Raw genomic sequence first — 13,995 nt, 5'->3', positions numbered from 1 at the left:
ATCCTTTCCTCATGAAATGTAAAACTTACACACGTGGCATAGGTAAACCAAGGAAAACCATTGTCATTAAAAAAGGATTCGTTTTTTAGTGAATCTTTAAGTGAAGCTTAAACACTTATGCAAATAATACCTTTCTACTGGGTACAAATTCTGCCTGTCAAAGGACATTTTTGTAGGCAATTGTTATTACATTTGATAAGTTGAATGGAGCTTCCTTTTCAATTCTAGGAGTACCTTTTTTTTTTTTTTAATTTGTGGGAGGGTTATGAGAATGACCAGAAATGCTATCAGTGCTGGTTTTGTTACCTGATAAAATAACCAGCTATAAGAATGAGAGGACAACTTCATAACATTCATTCTTATTTTGAGAGCTGGAGTGTGTGTGGAGGCTTAGATACTACTCCAAGCTCTTGCAAAAACCTGGAAAATCACTTGTAGTAGTGTCGTGTCATACTTTTGAAGAAGTTTGATAGGCGTCTCTTCGGATACAGACAAGATTAACTGTTGGATATTTTTTCTAAGAAAGTGTTTATAATGCAGTACTTTGCTGCTGATGCTGCTATTGCTCTAAAACTTAATTTTAATGACTCATGGCTGTGAGTAAAGTCCAAACTCTCTCTATTGAACCCCACTGCACTCTGATTGGAAGGTAGAATATTTAGGATAACCATCACTTCCTTTCCCTATGTCTGTAGGAAGAGGAACCCAAGGGGAAAACACAAATAAAAAAGATGTATTCACTCATAATCTTTCTTAGGCCAAAATGAACAATATATAGATGCAAATGCTAGTGAAACAGATTGAAAATTGAACAGCACAGGAAAATTGAGAATGATGCTAACCAAATGCAATAAAATACAAATCCAACCATAACCCAATGAATACAAATAATCTTCCTTTTCACACCCTATGACCTGGTCATACACATTGGGATATTTCTCAAGCATGGGAAACTGGGATCCACAACCTATGAAGCATACCAGCCTCATGAGAAAGCTCTCATCTTAGGAATCACTGGAATTGGGATTCTGTACCATTCTAGTGGCTTTTTGGTTTTGGGATTGGGTCAGAAATATTGGGTGAAAGGAAACTTTAGATGGCTGTCCTCAATTATAACCTTGGCACCACCCACTCTATGAGCTCAGACAAATGATTTCATCTCTTGTGCCTGTTTCATTATCTCCCATTCCTATTCTCATTCTTTCATATCCAGAGGTACATGTCATCTGAAGCTTTGGGCACTTTGCATCATAAATCAGGAACAAATCCAGGAGGGAGAAAGAGTGAAGGAGACAAGTACCCTGGTTAGGAACCTAAATTTCTGCATAATCTTTGTATTTGATTTTTATTAATGGTAGTTCATGTTCTGGACCATTCCTTACATGTTTGTACATTTTTCTCCTGGTCCTCGGAAAATTAAAGTCTCCGTAGAACATTCCATGAATGATCATCAGCATTACAGTTCCACTAAAATAACTGGGACCTATTTATAAACCACAGGAAATTGTTCTTGCTCAGGATACTGTCTGAATAAGTAATTTAAGAAATGAAAAACACTGTCAGTCATCCATATGCTTTCTCAATTTATTGTTTTCCAAACTGGCTGGGAGTGTTCCTATCTCTATAACTTTGTTTAGGCTCTCCCCACAGCTTGGAATGCCTTCCCCAATCACTCAAATTCTCTCCTCCCTTAAACTTCTGCACAGACATTATTTCAGGTAGAAATTTCTATAACTTTTGACATGGCCCCTTGTCCCCTAAAGCCCAAGAATCTTTTTCTGCCCTCAAATCTGTGAGTCATTTGTACCCCCAACACATCACTTAGCATTTAAGTCCTACCCTATTTTGTTTTCTCCTTTATACCATTATATAAAACTGGGATTTCCAGAGAGACTGTGAACTCCTTGAGGAGAGCGTCCTCTATGATATAACCAAGGAACTATCCAACATGGAGCTAAGAACATGGATGGCACTTAGTGTGGTTGATAAAAGGTGATAGTCTCAAAAGATCTAAAGCCAAATGAAAGAAAATTCCAGAAACCCTATGTGCAAAATACACAAAAGTTGACCTAGTGTGGTAGAAGTTGAGGTAAATGTAGGTATACTGGCATCCCGTAAACTGGACCCCATTCCCTAACCTCCTCTCAGTGCAGGTACTGGACCATCCCCGCAGTTCACTCTACCTTTTCTCCTGACCTGTGGGTGCCCAGTCTTCTCGGGCATCTGTGTGGGGAAGATAGCCTTCCCAGCACCCCAGAGGCCTCGTTCCATTCCCTCCAGGCATAAGCATGGCTGATCATGGAAGAGACTTTGGGTCATATTCCCCACTTCCTACTGCCCCAGCATATTCCCTTAGGAATGCCTGTGTGTTTGAAATTCTGGAAGTCCCCATAGTACTTTCTGTCAACACAAACATACTCTTCCCCATACATATAGTTCTCTTTTCTCCTTCATATTCTCAGATAACTGCGAGGCAACAGAGTAAACAAAGTTACTGGTGGTACTTTTTTTATTGAGGTAAAACAGACATATAACATTATATTAGTTTCAGTGTAATGAGATTGTAATGATTTTATATAAATATATATTGCAAATGATCACCACAATAAGTATAGTTAATATCTGTCATTGTTCATAGCTACAAATTTTTTTTCTTGTGATGAGAACTTTTAAGATCTACTCTCTTAAGAATTTCAAATAGGTAATACCGTGTTATTAACTATAGTCATGCTGGTGGTACTTTTTTTGTGCTATTTTTAATGACTGAAACAAAACAGATCTAAAACTGCAGTTTCTGGAAAAGTCATTTGTTCTTGCAGGTCTTGTAACTCTCCTTGAATTTGACCTTGGCTTTTCATCAGGCCTTGCGTTTAAGAGCAGGGTCTCAGAAGACATCCTTGTTGATGACAGTTTTGTCTAAGGGGTTAGCTACCTTGTGGGCATGAGTGATTGTAGTTATAAACTTTTGTAGAGGACTTGATCTTTGACCTCATGGCGATTTTCTTCTTACTGTGACAGCTGTCACTTTGTGGGGACAGGGGGTCAATTTCAGCCACCAGAGCATTGCTGTAGGGATGGTCTGAGGTACTGTTATCAATATCCTTCATGATGACTGCTTTGTGTCCGGAGTAGCCAGGACCAGCACCACCTTCTGGGATTCCACGAGCTTGACCATCTTGATACCAGCTTCTCAAGCCTACAGCAGAAAGCTCTGTTGGTACTTTTAATGGCACAAGGAAGATCTCATTCAGAGCACAGAAACAACGAAGAATGGCCTTACCATCCACTCCTTGGTGCTGGAATCAACATAGCCCATACCACCCAGCGCTGTACTGCACTCTGCTGACATCAACCATCATGGCTTCCTGCTCTCCTTGGCTTCACACTTGCATTCTTGCTCTTCCCTTGATTTGTCAACATGCTTATTGGACTAACAATGGCTTTGTCCTTGACTTTACATCCTATTGACCTCTTTGGGTATGGGGATCCAGTTTTCACTTCAGACCCAACTCAGACCCCGGTGCTCTTAGTTTTGTTCACTGACCATTGGCTTTTCCAGGTCCACTGATCCTGGCCACTTCAGCCACTTCAAAACACCAGGCGCTGCCAACCACACATGGTGAGATGAACCTGCCAGCTGGAATCTGGGGCTGTCTTCCAGAGACACTCTTGCCTGGTCCTGACTTGCCTGTGCTACAAGCCCACTTCTGTTCAGATCTACACCCTTAACTCAGCCACTCCAATTTCAGTAGCCTTCTGACTTCACCCTGCATGTGTTCTTCCAGATATTCAGACTCAGGTTACCTCTACAAACTTTGGCCTTGGGCACCTTTGTGGCTCCCTGTGCCCTCTCAAGCCCTTTGGCTGCCCTGCCCCCCAGTACCTGGCCCACTGCAAGGAGACGTCACAGTGTCACCATCACCAGGGCGGGACTTCCACTGGCCCCCGAGGAGCGGGCATTAAGTCAGTCCAGAGAACCATTTTCCTGATAAACCAGTCAGAGAGAAGAGCTTTTTGATTTTCTAAAGTCGGCCATGCAGATCAGGAGATAATTCTCAGAGAGAGATATAAAATGGGGAATGTCAATCTGGAGTCTCAGTCCAGTAAGAAGGAGGTACACACATTTTGTAAAAGAAAAGTGATTTACTCTCTCTCCCATCATTCTACCAGATGGGATGAGTCCTGCTGGGAATGTGCCGTGAGGAAATGTTTATCAGGAAGAGAAGGAGAGGACTCAGGACCCTTGTTATCCATCTTCCATAAGCAGTCATTTCTTTTTCTTTCTTTCTTTCTTTCTTTTTAGGGAGAAAAAAGTGTTGGCTTGAACTTCTTGTGCTTTCTTATGTAATAAAAAAGTCAAGCAAAGGTCATGTCTTGGTTCGGCTTGGACTCGGCAGACTGCCTGCATTATTACAGTGCTGGGAGTCTGAAGCTCTTTGCTCCTTGAGGATTAACATGCAATTCCTCCCCAAGTGGTTAAGCCTCTTTTCATGCAGAAGGGGTCTGTCTCAGAGAAGGCCATCATTGATGCTTACTTCGTTGGTGATGTTCAGCAAGAGTTAAATGCATCTTCGTGGTTTTATTGTAAGAATTCTAAACTTAGGGCGCCTGGGTGGCTCAGTGGGTTAAGCTGCTGCCTTCGGCTCAGGTCATGATCTCAGGGTCCTGGGATCGAGGCCCGCATCGGGCTCTCTGCTCAGCAGGGAGCCTGCTTCCCTCTCTCTCTCTCTGCCTGCATCTCCATCTACTTGTGATTTCTCTCTGTCAAATAAATAAATAAAATCTTAAAAAAAAAAAAAAGAATTCTAAACTTAGGGGGAGATTTCCAAAACCAGTGCTCCTTCGAATTAACTATGGTAAGTCACTTGCCCATCTGGGACCTTCTGCTCATTTGTAAAATGATAAGGGTTGATCTCATGCAACCTCAAAGATTCCCTCCAGCTTTGAAATTCCCTAACATTGTAGTGAGCCCTAGTTGGTATCTAGGCACTGATTGGAAATCTATAAACCAGATAAGATATTCTAGACTTGAGTGTATCACTATCCCTCAGCAATCACAGTAATAGAGTCTTCACTTCAAAAGGAAACCATCCTAGGGCGCCTGGGTGGCTCAGTAGATTAAGCCTCTGCCTTGGCTCAGGTCATGATCTCAGGGTCCTGGGATCAAGCCCCCCCCCCCCCATCAGGCTCAGCGGGGAGCCTGCTTCCCCCGCCTCTCTGCCTACTTGTGATCTCTCTGTCAAATAAATAAATAAAATCTTAAAAAAAAAAATAAAGGAAACCATCCTTTTCTTCAATAAATAACAAAGATTAAGTGAGATAATATACCCGTGGGCACACCTACCATGGAGGGGCACAATACATTTCAGTTCATGGGGCATTTCCTATACTAGCATTTCCCCAAATATAATTCTAGAAATGCTATTCTTTCACTAGAGTCACCAAGGCAATTATATCTTAAAAGTTCTTTATAATTTTTTTTAATGCATTCAGGATCCAGGCAAGGATCACATATTGTCTTTAGTTATTATAGAATAGTCTCCTTTTCATTTTTCATAACATTGATAAATTCGAGGAGTCTAGGTTGGTTATTTTACAAGCTGGATTTATGTTGTTTCCTTATGTTTAGATTGAGAATAAACATGTTTGGCAAAAAAACTACATAAGTGGTGTTCATTTTGTTATTTTTTAAAACTATTTTTATTTTACCTTTCATCTGGGATCAAATCTGACAGAAATACCTAAGGTAGAAAAGGAAGGTGCTCCAAAACACCAACTCCCAGAAACAACCAGCATTTACCTCTTAATATATATGCCATGATATTTTTCCTTTCATACAAAACAAAAATAGAATCTTTTTCTACATCATTTTTTGTTAACTGGCTCTTTTTTCCTTTTTATTGCCTTTGGGCTTTCTGTGAGTACCTGTAGCTCTACCTCATTCTTTTCAGTGGTTTGTTTCCAGTTGTTAGCTGTTCGAAACTGTGGTGCAATCATTATCCACGTACGTTTTTGTCTTTGTGTACTTCTGGGCATTTTTCTATAAATCATTTTCCCAGAAGTGAAGTTTCTGGATCAACTTTAACATTGCAAAACTGTCACTACCCAACATTGTGTCAATTAACACACTCAACGAAGATATATCAAAGTGACTGTTTCCTCACATCTTCGCCTGGTTTTATCATCACTCTTCTTGATTTTACCAACTGGAAGTGAAAATTGCTGTATCATCATCCCTGGAATTTTTTTTTTTAAGATTTTATTTATTTATTTGTCAGAGAGAGAGAGAACACAAGCAGGCAGAGGGAGAAGCAGGATCCTCTCTGAGCAGGGAGCAGGATGCCAGACTTGATCTCCAAACACTGGGATCATGACCTGAGCTGAAGGCAGATGCTTAATGGACTGAGCCACCCAGACGTCCCCCTCCCTGGAATTTTTAAACCACGAGCAAGGTTAAGTATATTTTTGTATGTCTACTTCCTGGGTTTTGTTTGTTTGTTTTTCCTGAATTATCTGTGTCTATCCTTTGCCTATTTTCCACGGGACTGTTTATCTTTTTCTTACTGGTTTGTAACATTCATTTTTATGTTAAATAAATTAACCATTTCTTTTCTTTTTTTCTATTTATTTTTAAAAAGATTTTTTATTTATTTGGGAGAGAAAGGGAGAGGAGCATGGGCACAAGCAAGGGGAGCTGCAGAGGACGAGGGGGAAGCAGGCCCCTCAATGAGCAGAAAGCCCAATGTGAGGCTTGATCCCAGGACCCTGAGCTCCTGACCTGAGCCGAAGGCCAATACTTAATAGACTGAGCCACCCAAGCGCCCCATAGCCATTTGTTTTCTGTAGGTATAATAATTCTTTTCTCCAGTTAATTGAAGCATCTAAGTAACAGCCTGTGAAACGTGTTCTAGAGAATATACTAGCTAGAAAAAAAAGCCATAGATCATTCTCCTTGAACTTTCCATACAGGGAATAGGGGCATGGCACCTACTTGATTCAAATCTCTATGTGTGAATAAAATATAACTCTTCTCACTGTATTTGTAATTGGAAAGTGATTTTTTAAAAAATTTTCTCTGTGCTAATTTTCTTTAAAATAAAACTATGTTGAGATACTTTCAGATAAAAATTCTTAAAATCTGGGGCTGTGGTAGGTTATCAGGTAGAAGCAGAAATTGTTCTGAAGCTGGAAATAGACTAATAATCAAATCCAGTGTTTACAGCTGGCACAATCTTTTTTTTCTCCTTCTGGCTGAACACAGTTTGGAAATCATCCCTTTGGAAGGTCTCAGGAAGCTCTGAGGACAGCATCTTCAGAAGTTCGATTCTCTCCACTGAATCTTCTCCCACCTTGAGCTTCTGGGTTCAGCACCGCAGCTGCCCTTTTGCGGCGTGTGTAGATGGTTCTGTTATGTGATGTGCACTGCCGGCCTAAATCCTGTCTTTGGAAATATTTCCAAACGGAAATGACTTGTGCTCCAAAGTTGTTCTTGTTTTTGTTTTTGGGTTTTTTTTTTCCTTTGCCTTACCTATCCCAACCAAGTTGGATTCTTTTTCTCACAATTTGGATCGTGTCATTGCATTCTGTGTGAGCAAATTTGTCAGCTTCAGAGACGCCTCCTCTATTTGGTGATAGTGAATTATGTTCAGCTCTTTTACAACATTCTTCGTAATCATCTATCCTGGGAAAGTGGACGTGCTGGCTGTGTGCCTGGTACAAAAATTAAAGATTAGTTAACTGGATGCACTAGGTACATCGCCCCCAGCTCAATCGAGGACACATGATTAACTCTCTCAGCTCTTCTAAGTGCTACATTCACTCTTTGGCCTAAAAGTAACACAATTTTTTTTCTTGTTCAATACTATTGATTCCTCCATAGAAAGAAACAGGAGAAAAAAAAAATCTCCAATTTTGGATACTCCAGAGCTGGATTTGTCAATGAACTGGAATACATTCAGTTTCCAATAATAAAGAATTTTTTATGTTGCTTAGAGGGAGTTAGAATACATTTCCTAGGAATTTGATTTCATACGTGGAGGCAGTCCATAAAGGCAAAAGTTAGATAGCCACCCCCAACCCCCAAAATAGCCAAAAAATAGGAAATAGAGAAATAAACACATACAGCCAAAAAAAAAAAAAAAAGGAAATAAGGAAACAAACACACTTTCTGACTGCTAAACTATGAAATCACCACATAACTGCACTGGCCAGAGATACACAAAATCTTCTTAAAGAGACAGAAATCAATGATCTATCCTATGGCTTTAAGGCTAAAATGTCACTGACTCAAGCATAAACTCCCATACAAAGAAAAAAATGCACATTACTTGTAAAAGGAAACATACAAATGTTGCAGGGCAGGTTTTTGGTGGTTATATAATATAGATATATTAGTTTTGTTTCATCATTGCTAGTCTTCCCATCTGCCTTTTTCCCCCCACAGGAGATACTCACGGGAACAAAAATACTCTTCCCCTTTATTTTTTTTTAAAGTGCTGTAATTGCTAACATAGTGGATCTGCTTCAGGACTGTGATAAAAAAAAAACATGCATCTGACTTGGTTGGGACAGACCCTCTTATACTCGGTTTGTTAAGCTACAACAGAAATATTTTGATAAAGAAAAACAGGGAACAGCTCTACAAATAAACAAAGATACGTTTATGGTGAAATCAAAACCTTTTCTTCGAGAAGAATAAACTAGCAATATCTCTTCTTTTGATTAGAGAAAAGCTCGCATGGAATATGGTTTATTGTACTACTGATAAATTTATTTAAAAACCAGGTCTTCCGGATGAAACATTGACTCTCATATCCCTTGGTTCCACTCCTCAGCAACTATGCAACGAACTGGGGCTTCATAAATGGAACGTTGAGAAAAATATTCCTGTTGCTTCACGGACATGCCCATAACACGCTCACACAGTGGTCTCCCCACACCCTGTGGTACACAGCAAACAGCAATCAAGTTCATGTTGATTTGATTGTGTCAGAAGGATAGTCATCCTAGTCAATCATCTGTAAGGGATATCACTTTTCTCTAAAAACTTTTTTTTTTTTTAAAGATTTTATTCATTTAAGGGCACCTGGGTGACTCAGTGGGTTAAGCAAGCCTCTGCCTTTGGCTCAGATCATGATCTCAGGGTCCTGGGATCGAGCCCCGCTTTAGATTCTCTGCTTGGTAGGGAGCCTGCTTCTCCCTCTCCCTCTGCCTTCCTCTCGCCTACTTGTGATCTCTTTCTCTCTCTGTGTCAAATAAATAAATAAAATCTTCTTTTTTAAAAGATTTTATTTATTTATTTGAGAGAGAGGGAGAGAGCATTAGAGGGGAGAAGGTCAGAGGGAGATGTAGACTCCCCATGGAGCTGGGAGCCCGATGGGGGACTCAATTCTGGGACTCGGGGATCATGACCTGAGCCGAAGGCAGTGGCTTAACCAACTGAAGGTAGATGCTTAACCAACTGAGCCACCCAGGCATCCCACTCACCTCCAAAAACTTTGAATGGCTGGACATTCTGACTAAATTTTGACCCCTACTATCCCACCAATTAGAAGAAGAACCAACCAACCAATCAACCAACTACAGCCCTCCTCATTCTTTTGATTTGCATGATTGTGCCATGATTACCTAATTTGTGTTTCATACTTTGCAGAGGAATTTGAATAGCTCAGATATTTTTTTTTTTTTTTTTTTTTTTAGCTCAGATATTTAACTCTTGCAAAAAACGGTGACTAGTCACACATAGCAACTACTTCCTTTGAGAAATGTCACAAGGATGTTTACAATGTATTACTGGGCATGTTCAGCATAGCATGCAAACCAACTTAACATATTTACATCCTGTGTCAAATATGAGCTTAGAAACAAAGGCACCACTCAAGCCAATCAGAGCAGGGACCCTCCCTCATGTCCCTCACTAGCAACCCCACCGTGCTACGTCCCTCACTCTAACATTTTTCTGTATATTAAAATGGTTCCATTCCCATGCTATAGGAGTGCATGTGCATGTATGTGTCAGACCCACCAAAACAAACAAAAGGTGGTCAGGGCACCAGGCTCAGACTGTCTGTACGACTCAAAGCTATTGACCATAAGGAGAAGGGAATTCTACCGCAAAGGCCTCATTGGAAACCATGGCCATGGGGGTTTAGGGAACACTGCTCATGGGCCCTGGGGGAGAGCTGTGCAACGAGCCCCTGTGGCATCACAGTGATGCCAATACACTTGGGGAGTCAGTCCCTGACAGCATACCTGAAAGCACAGGAGAAACACATGAAGAAATGGATTCTAAGACGAGAAGCACTTTGGAATAGGCCTGCTGCTCCCCAGGACCCCCACCCTGACAAAAACTCTCTGCAGTTGCCTACTGCTGTCTGAAATGTCCTTCTTTCTTTCATTTAGAGCTCTCTTAAGGCTTTTTTAGATGAAAATAATTTGAGAGAGAAGTATAATACTGTTCTTACTATAATACCTAAGTGTAATAGCTGTTCTTAGTAACTCATGCCTTAATGGAGGAAGGAATAGAATGTTCCTAAGATAAAATGTGCTTATGGAGCACAGGGAGGGAGGAAGAACCTTCTTGGGGAGAGGGTGCTACAAAGGCAAGGAGCTGGGGGTTTGATGCTTGACGTTTTGGTGATGGTCTCGCTGGTTTCCTTCTTAAGTTTCATTTCAGTGGAGAACAGTCCTGTTTCAGCTGCCTGTTAGTGATCCCTTAGAAAGCTGGAGCAAATGGGGAGTGGGCTGCCCGAGTGTCAAGCAGAAGAAAGAGCTGCTGATCCACAGAGGCAGGGTTGTGTAGTAGAAAAAAAACCGGGGCTTATGCTTGGAAAACCATTTGGTAGCTCTCTGTGGATTACAGGTTCTTTCTATGCAAGCCCCCTGGAGTGGAGGATCAGCCTTCTCTAGACATTTACAAAATTAACATTTCAAGTTAATTCCCAAACTCAAGCCTGGAGAAGCTTCCATTAAACAAAAAAATGGCAACTGGTGGTTCTCAGGAGAAGAGCCAACATCCCTCCCCCATTCCTCACTTGCCGCCACCACTGTGTCTCTGCTCAGAGATTTAAGATTTGTTTTGCACCTTTCTGAGTGGATCTCAAAACCCTTGACAGACAAGAATGAGGGTTATCCCAGGACAGGACTCTCAGTTTGTATTCATCAGATTACACTTGGCCAAAGCAACAGTCTCAGTTGGAAGCAGGAACCGGCTTCAGGCTTCCTAAGAAGTCTGGTGGGGATTTTGAAAGCACGGGATGAGTCTGGTATGACGCAAGTCTCAAAGTGATGAGGGAGCAGGAGGCTGGCTGAGGATGGAGCAGGGGCTGGTGCCTTGCACCCCCTCTCCACCCACTCCCCTTGGTAATATGTGTGACATTTCACAGGCACCCCTGACTGCCCTAAAAGAAGAGCAAAAGTAACTAAAAAATGTGACAGAGGTGTGCCTCACTGTGACCTATACACTGCATATGCTCTTTCCTTTAATCCAACAGGCCAGTAGCGGTAGTGGTTATAATGGGCAGTAGATGACAACAACCAGCACTTACATAGCATTATGACATGCCAGATGCTGTTCTAAAACCCCTACATACATCAACTAATAACAACCCTGAAGACAGGTACTATTAGCATCCTGCCATTTGACAGATGAGAAAACTGAGGCACAGAGATTAAGTAACTCGCCAAAGGGCACATAATAGTAATAGAACTATATCTATATCTATATCTATCTATATATATATCTTAAATATTTTATTTATTTACTTGAGAGAGAGAGTGCAGAAGCAGGGGGAGTGGCAAAGGGAGAGGGAGAAGCAGTCTCCCCACTGAACAGGGAGCCCCATATGGGGCTCGATGTGGGACTTGATCCCAGGACCCTGGGATCATGACCTGAGCTGAAGGCAGATGCTCAACCAAGTGAGCCACCCAGGCACCCAAGCTAACTACATTTTAAATTTTCAAAATAACTGCTAGTGTTATTGCCTTCGTTTTGCAGATAAGAAAACGAAGGCTCAGAAGCCTGACCTAACTTACCTAAGGTCACACAGTGTTGAAGTGGTAATGTGGCCCACTTCCAACATTTAGGGGGCCTACAGCGAGAGGATAACTTGAGACCCACATTCCATGGCGAAAACTATACATCAAGCTCACAGTTAAATAAAATCTCTTCCGCTTCATAACAACCTGGAAGGCCAGATTCAAATTTAGAATTTTTAGACTTCTGAAAATGCTGAGCAGAAAAGTCTTCTGTAAAGTCTGAGCCAAAAAGAGGCAGTGCACAGTGAGTTAATGCCCCAGTCCTTGGCCTGGTGCCGTTCTCTTCCCACCCCTGAAACTCTATTAAACAGACAGTCCAGCACACACTGTCCAACTCATGCCCGTACTCTCTACAAACAGCTGCCCCTATGCCATGCTGGTATCTAGGGGATACATACCCTGGGGAGGACACGCCTGGGAAGAGGCCTGCACAGGTCCTGCAAATAGGCTCAGGGCCATCGGCACAGGGTGGGGTCCCACGGTCTAGAGAGGGAGATACAGGGTCTGTTAGGCAAGTTTCTTTGACCTAGTGGACTCTTAGCTCCATAGGGTGAGACGTGCCATGAGAAGGGTCATAGTAAAGCTCTCTAGACCTCAGAGCCCAGGGCAGATGCCCCCCCCCATCCGGGTCTGAGAGAAGCACTGGTGATTGTATCAGAGCTTTAAGCCTGCCTGCCTGACTCCAACGTCCTCACCCTACTGAACCACCACGGAGGTCATTCCCCTGCTTTTGACTCCAGTATCCACGTCACCGGGATTTGAAGTGGTAGAGGAACACTGTGGGAAGGAGGGACCCCTAAGAGTGGGGGACGCAGTGGGTGAAGGGAAGGAGCCTGAGAGCTTTCCCCTCACCCACACTCACATTCCCCTTTTCTTCAGGGTTCTGCCTCAGGCAGTCAGCTAGGGCTGCCAAAACACTGCCCAGAGCCAATCCAAGACCTGACCACACCCTTTCCTTGTTTACCGACACAAAGCAGGGAGAGAAGAGCAACAGCTTTGAAAAGGATTCTTTCCAACACTGTTAATTCTCTCTTCACCTGGAGGATGAGACTTCTGAAAAATTAACTAGCCTTAGAGAAAAGCCCTTTTTCTTCCTTCAGATTTTCGAGGATAGCCAAGGGGCCTGTAGGCCTGACCTAGGCGGTCTTGCTCCCACAGTTACTTCCTGGCACCTGGCATGGGCTATTTACATGGATTTAGGAAGGATCCTGTCAATCTGTCCAGGCTTCTAAATTTAGTTTCCATACATAAATGCAATTTCCTGTGTTAGGTATCATAATTGAAATTTTCCACAGGCTTAATTTTGTATTGTTGACGCTCGAATGTCATCGTTCGCGGTGTCATGCTTCCCGTTTTAAAGAACTACTTGAACACCCCCACTAACCAACAGCTTGCAAGCTCCGGTTGTATTCGGAGCTAAAACTCCAGTGGGCAAGGGCAAGGGCAAGGGCCGGGGACCCCGACCGCTGTAGCTACAATCCCCCTCACCCGAGTGGGCCTCAGTTGCATTCTCTGTCCTTTTCCAAAGGCACTGGGGGAGTGAGCCAGACTTCATGCTGGAAAACCAGAGCGCAAGTATCCTAGTCCTGCGACCTCGGAAACCCACCCAAAACCAGCAGGAGCAAAAACAAAGTATTCCGTGATGAAGAGCAGGCCAGATTCGGTCAGAGCACATATCCAAATCTCCCCAGAGGTTTGAAAAGCAGGTCCTGAAAGCTGTCAGGAACTGATCTCTTCTTACCAAGCCCCATCCTGCCTTGATAGTTCACTGTATCTCTTCTCTCTCCCTACCGCCCACGCTTCTCTGCTTTCCCACTCCTTTGTACCCCAAATCGCTGGGCAGGCAGCCCCACAGGCCCTCCTTGGGAGCACAGGCTTACCTACTGCCCAATTCCAAACCGAGAGCATTGGATTGGCCCTGCTTGAGTCAGGTGCCTATGTCTGGCCCAATCAGCTGTG

General features: G+C 42.6%; 1 pseudogene; it reads right to left on the bottom strand.

The window, feature by feature from the left end:
• Positions 1-2,779: 2,779 nt before the first annotated feature.
• Positions 2,780-3,549, bottom strand: LOC131807933 (large ribosomal subunit protein eL27-like; annotated as a pseudogene).
• Between the last annotated feature and the right edge of the window lie 10,446 nt (positions 3,550-13,995).

The sequence above is a fragment of the Mustela lutreola genome, chromosome 9 (assembly GCF_030435805.1).
Source record: "Mustela lutreola isolate mMusLut2 chromosome 9, mMusLut2.pri, whole genome shotgun sequence".
NCBI lineage: Eukaryota > Metazoa > Chordata > Mammalia > Carnivora > Mustelidae > Mustela > Mustela lutreola.
This window is presented reverse-complemented; position numbering and strand designations above follow the sequence as displayed.